Source organism: Papaver somniferum, chromosome 8, assembly GCF_003573695.1.
Source record: "Papaver somniferum cultivar HN1 chromosome 8, ASM357369v1, whole genome shotgun sequence".
Classification (NCBI taxonomy): domain Eukaryota; kingdom Viridiplantae; phylum Streptophyta; class Magnoliopsida; order Ranunculales; family Papaveraceae; genus Papaver; species Papaver somniferum.
The window spans coordinates 6,079,147-6,090,760 of record NC_039365.1 but is presented as its reverse complement, the minus strand read 5'-3'; the positions used below and the strand labels follow the sequence as shown (position 1 = coordinate 6,090,760).

Here is an 11,614-nt window from a genome sequence, read left to right as displayed (position 1 = left end):
TTCTGGTAATGTATTTTGCAACGCATATATATATTGCTTAAATTATTTGTACGTTGCACTAAGTCTAATTAAAGCAACTCATGCAGCAACGTTTAAATCGTTGCTTTAATTATATTTTAGCCACGTTTGTAGACGTTCCGTATAATTTGTCACGTCGTGTAAGCAATATACATAAGCGTTGCTTAAAATAATAGCAACGAAAATATACCTGGTAAATTGGGCATTTTGGTGTAGTACCATCAGAATAATGATTCAGACGTATTGTTCGGGATATACATTTGTGTTTGGAGTAGTTGTCAATAAGTTTTAATAAAGGACATTACAATATAATGGTCGTTGGAGTCAAAGTTTTGTGGTTGTTGGAGTTGCCAACTAAATTATGTCTGAAACTTTTATAGCCATAAGATAACAATGACTTGGATAGTGCTGACGTGACTTCACCAAAATCAAGAGTGATTATGATATCGATTTATGACAACATGAGATTCTTATATTATACATCAAGTTTTGTGTTTGTCTATTAAGATGTCTGAGCAATTATTTGTGTATCATAATGTGATTTTTTTTGTGCATGCATCTTCTGTTTTTCTTTATTTGAAAGGTCTCAGATACTAGTTGAAACATCTTAAATATGATTTGTGTTTCCTTCTTCACGTCTCTAGCCAACAGACATGCATGTATGCTCAGTATTATATTTTCCATGTGCCACTCAATTTTGCATTAAGGATTCTAAACATAGTGTTTATTGAACATTTTCTTCCCCTATGTGGCAAACTATGTTCACAAGAATCGTGAAAGCAAGACCCATCAACTCATCAAAGAATACTCCTTTGTATAATAATAATAATATGTTGTAGGGATTGTAGCCCATGGATGTGCGGCCCAATATAGTATCTAGGGTTCTCTTCCTACATGTATATAAGAATATTATAAATATTTAATGTGGCTAATGAATGAATTAGATTTTCCGCTCTCTCTTATCTCTTTGTATTCTTCTTTACAATTGTAATACAAAACATTCACTACACCATTTCCAGGATTTTGTCACAGGCCATACCTGTGACTGCCCAGATTTGTAACGGTTATAACCAGTTCTAAATAGGCCGTTATTAATAATTGTGATGGGTCTTGCAACGGTTTTTTCTGGGACAATTAAGTCAAGAGAAGTGATCACAGGTGATATACACAAGACAATTAAGTCAGGAGAGTATGTTGAATACCTTAGGATGGGATTAAAGGTTGGTGTGAAAGCACTTCTCCTGACTTAACATGCACCATCTGATCTCTCTTTCTTTAACTCTATAACTAATTAGCAATCAAGACAAGCAGCATATACACATAGATGATATAATAATCTCACTATTTTCATCCATGATAATCCCTGATAAGACGATCAAGAGGCTGTACATCAGATCTTTATCTCGCTCATCCAAGCTCAACAATGAAAAACTATCGTTGTTGTACATCAGAAATGACCTTCAATGAAAAAGAAAATGACAAGTTCAGAATGATTATAAAGAACAGACTGCCTACAAAATCACAATCAGAAATTTCGAAGTTTCTGAAGCTAACCCTCTTTGAATCAGTCACAAACAACATGTCCAAAAGCCCGATATAACATGGATCTAACATTTACAGATAGAAATGCTAGTACTACAAGTGCTTAAGCCATACAAGAGAAATCCAGAGCTTCTCTTAGCCAAATCAAAATTCTTACCAAGGGAATATACGTACATACAATAAGGATATGTAATATTTACTTTACTTATTTTCGATAAGGGTAGTCTGGTCATTTTCACAGTCACCATAATATTTACTTTACTTATTTCTGATAAGGGTAGTTTGTTCATTTTCACAGTCTCCATAATATTTATTGCACTTATTTCCAATAAGGGTAATATGATCATTTACACAATCTATAATATTTTACTTTACCTATTTCCGATAAGGGTAGTTTGGTCATTTTTATAGTCTCTGTCATATTTACTAAACTAATTTCCATTAAGGGTAAAATAGTCATTTTCACAGTCTGTAACATTTACTTTACTTATTTCCGATAAGGGTAGTCTGGTCATTTTCACTGTCTTCATGATATTAATTGCACTAATTTCTAGTAAGGGTAATATGGTCATGTTCACTGTCTGTAATATTTACTTTACTTATTTCTGATAAGGGTAGTCTGGTCATTTTCACAGTCTCCATAATATTTATTGCACCTATTTCCAGTAAGGGTAAAATGGTCATTTTCACAGTCAATGATGTTTACTTTACTTATTTTTGATAAGGGTAGTTTGGTCGTTTTCATAGTCTCAATGATATTTATTGCACTTATTTCCAGTAAGGGTAATATGGTCATTTTCACAGCCTGTAATATTTATTTTACTTATTTTTGATAAGGGTAGTTTGGTCATTTTCATAGTCTCCATGATATTTATTGCACTTATTTCTAGTAAGAGTAATATGGTCATTTGGTTTCGAATTTGGGACCTTGTGAAGTGCTTTGGGTCGGAGACGACCTACTTGCTCTTATATGTTGATGATATTTTTTTAACTTCCTCTACTGATGCTCTTCTACACTGGTTCATTGATTTAATGAAATGTGAATTTGTTGTGACTGATCTTGGCCCGTTACATCATTTCGTGGGTTTTATTGTCACTCGTTCATCTTCAATATTTTTTTTTCCCAGTCTTTATATAAATGACATCATTGCACGTGCTTCTATGACAAAATGTAATCCAGTCTCCACTCATATACGAAGCTCGCTGCTACTTCTGGCCCAGCGATTGCGGATCCCATTTTATACATGAGTCTTGTTGGAGCTCTTCAGTGACCTTCACCAGACCATACATCTCTTATGCATCCCAGCAAGTTTGTTTATTCATGCATGACCCTAGAGAGAATCACATGCAGGCTATTAAGCGCATCCTTCGCTATCTTCATGGTACTCTTGATCACTGGTTATTTCTCTCGGTTTCTCCTGGTAATGGCTTGACTGCCTACTCCGACGCCGACTGGGCGGGCTATCCGGATTCTCGTCGTTCGACGTCTGGGTACTTTATCTTTCTTGGTGAAAACCTAATTTCTTGGTCTTCCAAGCACCAAGCCACTGTTTCCCGCTCTAGTGTTGAAGCCTAATACCGTGGGGTTGCAAATGTTGTTGCTGAAACAACTTCGCTTCGCAACTTGCTTCTTGAGCTTCAACTATTGCGGCGTGCCACTATTGTATACTGTGATAATGTATAGTGCAGTCTATGTGTCTGGAGATCCTGTTCAACATCAACGCACTAAACATGTGGAGATCGATATACACTTTGTACGTGAACGCGTTCGTACCGGTGACATCTATGTCTTGCACATCCCGTCTGAAAATCAGTATGATGATATCTTCACCAACGGTCTTCCACCACAGTTATTTTTCAATTTTCTTTCTAGTCTAAGCGTCTGCTCCTCTCCCACTCAGACTAAGGGGGTGTAATAGATTAAATATTATCTTGTTTCCTTATTTATCTGGGAGAATATTGTTTCCCAGAGTTACGCCTGTACTCTGGTTATGTCGACAGACATATCACCAAGTGAAGAATAAGGTTTTCCCTCAAGGGAGTTATTCACAATCCAAGACGACGGTATTATAATTCAAGATATTATAAGTTTGAAAAAACAATTAAAAAAAATGCTAGTTTGAAAAAAATAAAAAAATAAATGTCAGTTTGACGATATTCGATCACACGTATTCCACTTTTTTAATGGAGCCGATTTGCTCTACCCTTCTCTTTCCTCTTCAGTTTATTTCCTCTCCATCTCTTTTCTAAACGAAAACCTTACTGTCGTTTCCTCCTTTTCTGCTAAGACCTGCTCCATTTGGAGCAGATTTATTTTCTCTTTTGTTTTTCCATTGCTTGCTTAGATTGTATTTTACTTTCTGCCGTGGTTTGTAATTTTTTTTTCTTTTTAATTTTCTGTTTAAGTAGTTTAAATCTACTTCCTTTGAAAATTAGTTCTTCTGGACTTTTTTTTTTTGGGAAGGGGAGGTGTGTTCTTTAGTTCGTATCCTTCAGTTTGTTGTTTAAAGCAATGTCAATGTTATGTGATTTGCAGCGATCTCTCTCTTCACGACGAGCTTCTCCGGCAGGTTTTTGATTTTGAAGATCCTCACATATTTTTATCTTGGGAAGCAGGATCTTTTGATTTGGGTGATTATTTTTATTGTTGCAGTGAAGAGTTGTGTTCTTTGTCTTCAAAGAAATCATTGCATATCACCAATTTCAGCGCCAATCTTCAAGCAAAAAGCAGCAGAAACTATTGTCCTTTCCTTGGTATCATCTTCTCCTAAACTTTTTCAGTTTGGTAATTTTCCTATTGATGGTGCATGTTGATCGACTTTATGTGTTATCGGATGTTATATCTAGGTTTACACTAATTTTTATCTTCCACTAACTTTTGATCTTGTGATCCTTCCTTTGGAATGGATCTCTGGGTTTGTTAGTTAGTTTGGGTTGTTTGATTTCCTCAAAGAGTGGTGTTTATTTTAATCTTTTCCAGTGGAAAATAAAGCTCTGTCGTTCTCTCCGGCGAGTTCTCAGACTTACAAAGGATAAAATATAGACTTACATTCTAAAACTAAAATAGAAAACAAACTAAAAATTGTCACAAACTCAACCAAAGATGATATCAATATTAAAATAACACTGAGGCTAAGATTCCACTATTTTCCAAGTTCAAAGTGATTTAATCCCAATAATTATATTTATGCAATTTTCTCGTTCAAGTTGATTCTAACTATTGGAACAAGTAGATTCTCAAAAAAAAGAAGTGTAAATCCGAAGCATAGAACATCAAAAACCTAGGTCCAAGTATGCTCTATCAAAATAAATAACAATTGCTTAACAAAAATCATTCAAACAATTTTCAACCAAGGCAAATAATCATAAAATAATTACAAATAAATAAATAAAATAGGATATACCACTTCTTGTTTGAAAAATAGCTTCTTATATCGCTTCAGCAATGGGGTTTAGCTCCTCATATTAATCACTTGCTCAAAATATTTGTTTATGGTTCAAAAGTTGATTAAAAGATGAAAAACTATAACACTGATTCTTTGCAACGCTGTATTGGTGTTGCAAAACAAAGGACTATTCTTACAAAAAAGTCACTGTAGCAGAGTTACGAATTTGAGACGTTGTTCTTATTTGCAACGCTTGTTCTTCAGCAGCAGCAGAAACACGGGTTTCCTGCAACTTGATCTTCTCAGCTCTGTAGTGTTACAAACTTCTCTGAGACTGCTCCAATGACTTCGTAACCTTCCCTGGAACTCGAACACACCTTTTATACTGCTCAGAAATCTAAAAATAGCGATTAATTCTCTTTTTCTTTTCGTGCAAGCCACGACAATAATCTTCCCTACCGATTTCCTTAAGCGTTTATAAGACTTTTAAATCATCCTAAACTCTTCCTTAGATAGAATATCACCTTAGGAAACAATCTCAAGCCTTTAGTCTCCCTGAAATTCCTAAAATAATTCCACAAAGTTTCCGTGTTCACTTCAACCTCCGTTTCCTTTTTTCGGATTATCCAGCCCAATTTGATCGATTCCAGCGCACATACCAAGCCTGTTATGCTCAATCACGTCCATACCAACAAATTTCAGCGATTGAATCTCTCTAAAACACCTTCGAAATCAGTCCCCAACTCTGGTTCGTCTGCAACATTTTTCCCCGCCAATTTCTGAGTTTAAAAACGATGAAGATGACCTCCCCCTATCCTGTGCTGGTCTCCCTTTAGCTAATGCCTGGAAATGGATGCCCCTTAGTAATTGGTTACCCCTTATCCATTTGAGGGGTCCGAATAGCAAGTGTCCTCCGGGGTGCCCCACGCAACTTTTCGAGCAGATTTTTCCAAAAATGTTTATTGGCCAAAAATACCTACACACACATAAAACACCATAATAAGTACAAAAATGAGCATTATCAATATATAGAATCGAGATAAATTAGACACAAAAATGTGTCTATCAGCGAGCTTCCTTTGTACCAGCAGAAAAAGATGAGATCCAGTATAAGACTTTTAGAAGAGTGTTATATCTGTAGGTTATTAAAAAAATTATTTTTCTGAGTTGTGAATCTAGCTTCACCGATTCAATTTCTCCCGTAAAGGCGAGTGTTACTGTTTAACGGTGTACGGTGGAGATTCTGGTTACGGGACTCGAGTTACGAGATTCTGGTTACATGATTTTTTTTGGAAGTCACTTAGTTGTAAGCCTTGTTTGTTTAAGATTCTTGTTGTAACTTCGAGGATTTTCCTGTTTATTTATTTAAAAAAAAAAAGTCTCCCACAATTTTTGTGTAAACAAAAGAAGATTATATAGGGGTTTCAAGTTTATGATTTTAAGGGTCCCTTATCCTACTAATTTTGATAATGAGTATAACATTTTATATTAATTAATGCTTATTATTAGATTAACTAAATTAAGTAAGACTAGTGATTAGGTTAGACTATTAATTCGATTATAGTTATTGTTTGAAAACCAAAAATCAAAGAAAAAAAGAAAAATGTTGTTATTTATTTATTTTTTTTGAAAAGAGAACATACATTCCTAACCGTAATAGGATATACGATTGGGAGTTCATATTTTCGCTACCGTAGATAAAGTCAGGGTAACTTGTGGGAAAATTTTGAAGATTAACACCTACGATTGGGAAAATTCTGAATTTTTTTTTCAAAATTTAATATTCTGTTAGGTTTTCTAACCGTAAATATTATATACGGTTGGGAGTTCATATTTTCCCAACCGTAGGACTTGTTTACGGTTAGAAAATCATTATTTCCCAATCGTATTTAGTTCTGGAACTAATTTTTAAATCCCTAATTTTATCAAATATAACCTATAGATGCAATTAAAAGGCAGAAAATGAGGGGTGAGTTTTTCTGAATCTTACCCAACTCGATTTTCCTCTTTTACGCCTTTTTGGCATAAATGTCAATCATTTTTTCAATCGTAATCCCTCAAAATTTCGTACCTGTAAACGTATTTTTTTCACAACCTTTGCAAATCTTTCCAATGGTCATATATTCGTTTTGGTATGATTTTTAGTGACGTCATTTCCTTTAGTATGACAATTAGGTTTGCGTTCATCCCGCAACTGTTTTCTATTAACTGTTCAAGGTGCAGTTCATCATCCTCTACGAACCCAGTTTTTAGGGTTCAGTAAATGGAATATTAATAACTCAAATCTCGTATGCCGAAGTGCAAGCAGGAAACAAAAATTGGGTTTGCTATAACTGATCAAGTCTAATGGCACACCTCTATCAGTATCACCAAAACCAATATTCCATTAAAGTTCAATCTAAACCCTATTATATCTATTCAACTAAGTCTTCCAAGCCGTGTCATATTGTTTTTCAAGAGTGTCACACCAACGTGATTTGCTTGGTTATTGTCTCTCCTTGTCCATGGTGTTTACTTCAAGTAGCTGTGATGTTTCATGTTTTTCTTTGGTATCTATACAAATAATATCATCAGTTCGGAGATATTTGAGAGAAAATCATTATCTAGTGGCCCGAAGAATGAAAAAAAAAAGTAGAAATATATCGACTACACCATATCCTGGTTTTTGCAACGCCGGGAAATTCTGTTTTGCAACAGATAAATTGTGATGGAGCAACGAAAATATACGTTGCAAATAAAATATCCGTTGCTTCATTTATAAATTAACTTTTAGTAATTTAGTATAATTTTTGCACCGTTGATAGCTTGCAATCCTGCGGTTATGTTATTTTCAAGGATTTTAGGATTAATATTGTTATTTTTATTATTTATCTCAAACTCGTTAAGAAAGAGAAATGAATATCACCACGAACTCTTTTTGTGTTTGTTATCTTCCTCCTAAACCCAAACTCTGAAAATATCACAGATCTAACCTAAACGCTCACAATCAAAGACTAATTCCAACCTCAACCCAAAATCAAAACCCATGTATCAGATCTAAAGAAAACCCCTCTTTTGTAGCCCTAGATTTAGATTATTTGTTCGTAAAACCAAAAGCAAAATCTCATCTAATTTTAGTGTATTTGTTCATATGCAAAAACCTCTCATCATGAAATCAAGTCTGATTTGAGAAACTAATCCTAACCACATCTTTGAATCAAAATCCATCTCTGAATCAGAACCATAATCCTTTAACATCCCTTAATTTCGTAATCCTAGATCTAATTGATTTTTCTCCTGAAATCAAAGAAAACCCCATCTCATATTCGACAGAGCTGAAAGTACAAGAAGAAGACGCCACCAGGTATAAACCTTGATCTTTTTACCCTTTTTTTTGTTATTATTGCTTGATTCTGTAAAGATTTTGCATTTTTTGTTTTTGTTTGATTTATTTGATGGAATCCTAAAGCATGGGTTTTATTTGATTTCAGTTCTTTGGTGTTTTATATGTTTGTGTGTAGTGCTGATGGTTAAAGTTGATGGTGTGGGCTGTTGTTTGATGGTGTGGTTGGTTCTACAGATTTGGGGCTTTAGTTGGTGGTGGTGCATCATTTGATTCTGCAAAGATTTTGCATTTTGCATTTTTTATTTGTGTGTGTGTATTGATGGAATCCTAAAGCATGGTTTTATTTGATTTCAGTTCTTTGGTGTTTTTTATATGTAGTACTGATGGTTAAAGTTGATGGTGTGGTTAGTTCTACAGATTGGGGGTTTAATTGGTGTGGTGGTGCATCATTTGTTTGGTGTTTGTGATAAACCCTTGGATCTGTTATGAAAATTCATGCTAGTGGTGGTGATGCAGATAGAAATTGGTGGAGATTTGACTGAAATTTGTGGTTGGCGATTTTGCTTCTTGTTGTTGTTAGTTGTGTATTTTTTAGCATCATATATTGCTGCTAAAGTGAGTTGACTTGGATTTGTTTTCTTAGGTTTGAAAAGTGATGAATCTATGATGCACATTTTGATAACCTCCACGGGTGCGGTCACTCACTTTCCGATGGTTTGTTGAGGGCTACTGATGTTATGATTGCGGTAAGATGCTTGCTGCTACATGTGGGTACGGAGATGTCATTTTAAAATCTATCTTACATCTATATGTTTCGTTAAATAAGAACAATCTGTATTAGTTTTTGATTTTATCTTTTTATTTGGGTATTGTTCTTTGTTAAGATCTGCAATAACCCATGTATGGATCTTTTTTGTCAAGGTATTTTTGTTGTTAACTATGTATTGGCTTTTACTAAATCTGCAGCAGGACAATGAAAATGAAGCTGATACCAACAAAAAACGTAGGTGGCATTCTTACACTGAACATATAATGCTTGTCTCTATCCTTGATTGTTTTTATCTTTTTTCTTTTACTTTTATATTAATGGTCTCCAATTTACTTGTGATTGGGCTTACTGGCAGCGAAATAGAGAGGCATATAGCTCAAGAAACAAAGGCTGAGAAGCATATTCGCTGGACTTCCTTAACCGATGATTTTTTTTTCTTCTGCAAATAGTGTGCTCTCAATGATCTTGTTGTGCTCGACCTTGTCTCTACCATCAGCTCTCTGCAACGACCACCATGTTCAACTCCACCAACATAACCAGTACCACTACCAAGTCAATGAAGGGTACCCCGTACTGGATGGATCCAAAAGACATTCTCCAAACTAGGCATAGCTTGTAAGGATCCGAATAGACCACTATCTTATTTCTTAGAATTTTCCCTTAAAGTTTGATGGATCGGTCACCTTTTATCTTTTTCAACTGGAAGTTGATTGCTGACTAGTCCTAATGATATTTTTTTCCCTTATAGTTCTTCCGATATTTGGAGTTTTGGATGTACTATGATTGAGATGGGTACTGGAACCTTGGAGTCAACAGTTCTAAGAGGTAGGCTCTAATTTGTGCTTCTGTTTTCTAACATAATTTGTAAACCATGATTAACTATTAGGCCGATAAAAACAGAATATTTACACAGTAGACACCGCCTCAGTTGCAATATCAATAAGGGGTAATCTATTTGGTCATCAAGTGTGTGTCGTGAAAAGCAAGGAAAATAAGTTCAATAGTAACATTAGTAAATCTCTATAGAAAAAGAAATAAAAGAGAAAAAAAAAAAAAAGCTTACTTACCATCACCATCGCTATCTTCCACCTGAATACATCTCCACAATGAAATAAGAGCATCTCAAGTGGATTAGTTAGTTTGGTGACTAACCATTTTCAAATGTTTTAATGTAGCTGATTCAAAATCTAAATACATGTTTTATCATGCCACCGCATTAAGGAAGCACGCTATATATCGACGACATACAATGCTTTCAATTTTGTTTCACGTTTTGCATAATTTCTTCTCATTCTCTTTTCCTACATTAATTTCAGCACATGCTTAAGATGGAGCAGGAAGAGTACAGCTAGGAAAAAATTAACTGGAGCATTGAGTTCATTGACAAATTGGTTTAGTACATCCTTCCTGTCCATTGTGCCAAGTGCAGAAAAAGAATGAGGTTTGCTATTCATGAATCCATGATGTAATACCTTGTTCAGAATGGAATTTCCTTGTGTAAATTCAAACTAAGTTCATAATTTTGTAAAATGTTGCAAGGATGAATGATGTTGTAAGGATGAGTGATTTTCTTATCAGGTCAGGGTTTCAGATTATTTGTAATACTGGAATTTCGTAATATGTAATTTTTTTTAATTCTGGTAATGTATTTTGCAACGCATATATATATTGCTTAAATTATTTGTACGTTGCACTAAGTCTAATTAAAGCAACTCATGCAGCAACGTTTAAATCGTTGCTTTAATTATATTTTAGCCACGTTTGTAGACGTTCCGTATAATTTGTCACGTCGTGTAAGCAATATACATAAGCGTTGCTTAAAATAATAGCAACGAAAATATACCTGGTAAATTGGGCATTTTGGGTGTAGTACCATCAGAATAATGATTCAGACGTATTGTTCGGGATATACATTTGTGTTTGGAGTAGTTGTCAATAAGTTTAATAAAGGACATTACAATATAATGGTCGTTGGAGTCAAAGTTTTGTGGTTGTTGGAGTTGCCAACTAAATTATGTCTGAAACTTTTATAGCCATAAGATAACAATGACTTGGATAGTGCTGACGTGACTTCACCAAAATCAAGAGTGATTATGATATCGATTTATGACAACATGAGATTCTTATATTATACATCAAGTTTTGTGTTTGTCTATTAAGATGTCTGAGCAATTATTTGTGTATCATAATGTGATTTTTTTTGTGCATGCATCTTCTGTTTTTCTTTATTTGAAAGGTCTCAGATACTAGTTGAAACATCTTAAATATGATTTGTGTTTCCTTCTTCACGTCTCTAGCCAACAGACATGCATGTATGCTCAGTATTATATTTTCCATGTGCCACTCAATTTTGCATTAAGGATTCTAAACATAGTGTTTATTGAACATTTCTTCCCCTATGTGGCAAACTATGTTCACAAGAATCGTGAAAGCAAGACCCATCAACTCATCAAAGAATACTCCTTTGTATAATAATAATAATATGTTGTAGGGATTGTAGCCCATGGATGTGCGGCCCAATATAGTATCTAGGGTTCTCTTCCTACATATATAAGAATATTATAAATATTTAAT

The 11,614-nt window shown here is 34.5% G+C and overlaps 1 long non-coding RNA gene across 1 annotated transcript; it reads left to right on the top strand.

The window, feature by feature from the left end:
- Positions 1-9,501: 9,501 nt before the first annotated feature.
- Positions 9,502-10,675, top strand: LOC113303298. Its single transcript, XR_003337386.1, has 3 exons — positions 9,502-9,655; positions 9,789-9,865; positions 10,357-10,675. It is a non-coding gene; the product is annotated as an uncharacterized LOC113303298 (long non-coding RNA).
- Positions 10,676-11,614: the final 939 nt, after the last annotated feature.